Source organism: Camelina sativa, chromosome 17, assembly GCF_000633955.1.
Source record: "Camelina sativa cultivar DH55 chromosome 17, Cs, whole genome shotgun sequence".
Lineage (NCBI taxonomy): Eukaryota > Viridiplantae > Streptophyta > Magnoliopsida > Brassicales > Brassicaceae > Camelina > Camelina sativa.
Window position 1 is genome coordinate 22,544,030 of NC_025701.1, and position 2,270 is coordinate 22,546,299.

Consider the following 2,270-nt stretch of genomic DNA (forward strand, 5'->3'; position numbering starts at 1 on the left):
ATTTTGTAATAATCTGTATATCCTCATGTACACATCGTCCGATGTAATTTTTGATATCATTTACTGAATGTTGAGAGGTTGGTCTTTCCCCTGACGTAGCGTCGTAGCGGTGAACTAGTAATAATATTTTTTGTCTCTGCTTCTTTAAATAGATAGAATTAGGGATCTTGCACAAACAAAAAGAAAGGGAGTATTAAGGATAAAAACCAAGTAAATTATTTTAACAAATACATACACTAGACTTTACTACATCTAAAAGAATACAACTACATTAAAATTGGTAACCAAGAAAAAACCCAAATACGACAAATTAATATGTGGGGTAAACCGTGAGTTAATATTTCCAAATTGTCTACATTGACCAAAGCATGAAGTATCCTAAAATTTCGATGAACACTTTGACTATCTAAAAACAAACTGCGTAACTTGCTTAGCTTTTGTGGAAAATATACATACACTAGAATCTACATTTAAAAGAATATAACTACCTTTAAATTAGTAACCAAGAAAAATCCCAAACACGACATGTAAACTTATTTTTTAAATGATAATTAATCCAAATAAACAACGAGGAGTGAAAGCTAAAAAAAGTTTCTATAACAATATAAGAAAGAACAATCTAATAACAATTAAAAACTAAATACAAGAGAGAAAAACAAATCATATATATTTTAAAAAAGGAAATAAATCTTTGTGGTCCACAATCCACATTTTTCACAATGAGATTTATTTACTTTGACTATTTTAAATTTATTACTTTAAATTAAGAGTATCTAATGGTAGTAAATCTCACATTTAATAATTAATATTGACAAAAAGAGGAAAAAATCCAACCAAAAATCTAATTATGATTTCGAAGATTATATAAAAACAAATAGATGTAGAGATGATTTCTGTCTATTCAGTTGAGTTCTTTATTTTTGATTGCTCATGCATATAAAATATCATGGTAAATCTCTTAAAGATCTTATTATCTACCTACAAACGTTTTCTTTTAAGTATAAAACTGCTTTCATAAGTTTTTCAACAGATTTTTGCACTCAACAGTAATGAAGCTAGCGCAAAACTGTCTAATTAATTATACTTTGTTTTTTTTAATATCTCGAATTGACATAATTAGTATATTGATTCCAATTGTTTTGTCATTTTAATTTTAGAAGCATCATGTTCTTAAAATCGAGGTGAATATTTTTTCAACCCGAATTTGTTTTTATAAGTTTTGAGTTTGTTTATTTCATCAAAATTTTGCCACCATAGTATATGTATTTTTTAAATAAACTGATTTTTAGAATAAAAATCTATTCATGTTAATTTTTTTGCAACAAATTTTGGTGGCCAAACCATTAGCATAATATTACAGTTTTTTTAGATTTGGCGTGAATTATTTTTTTTTCTAAGAAGTTTGATGAATTATTTCCCGAGAACAATATATTTGTATCTTAACGACTTTTGGCTATCCATCCATTTAGTCGTATATATATTTTCTTAAGTTGATTTGAGATTATTTTTCACATTGAAATTTATGAATACCATCTATTCAAATATCTCTCTTTATTTATTTGCATTTATTATTTACACTAGGTTTTGAACCCATGCTACGCGTGGATTTGTTTGATATATTTTGATAAAAATTATATATGATTGATGAGGTAATGAAATATTATATTACAGAAAACTTTAAATTACTATTAAGGAAAAAATTAAATTTCATATACATAATTTTAAAAAATATAAAAATCAGTTGTGTTCTAAAATCAAATCTGATAAAAAATCATGAATCTAACTCGATGTCCAGGCGAGGCGGATCAAACTGGTGACCTCACATATCTTAAACCATTTCTTTGGCCACCAGAAAAACGAAACAATTTTATAATCATGAATTTATCTCATTTTTCATATTTAATTGATCACTATCACCTATGTTTTCGTATTTTTTATTTAATGTTTTCTTATTCTTCATATTCTTTCTCGTCATTTTCATTGTCAAATTTTATATCAATTGTCATCGTTACTTTTACCGTTCAGTTCTTTGTTATACTCTTCTTCTTGTTCTTCCTTTTCAACTTTTTCATATTCTTTCACTGAAAAAACCTTTTTTTTTTAGACTACCACACAACTTGTTAACCTATCAAACTCCAAGACCAAAATCATTTTTTTCTCATAAAAATTGTACAATTCATGAAAACCAGCATAGTCAACACATGCACCCAATTATTGATAATTTCATCCATATACTTCTCAAACCAAAATCCTTACTTGCACAGAAAGTA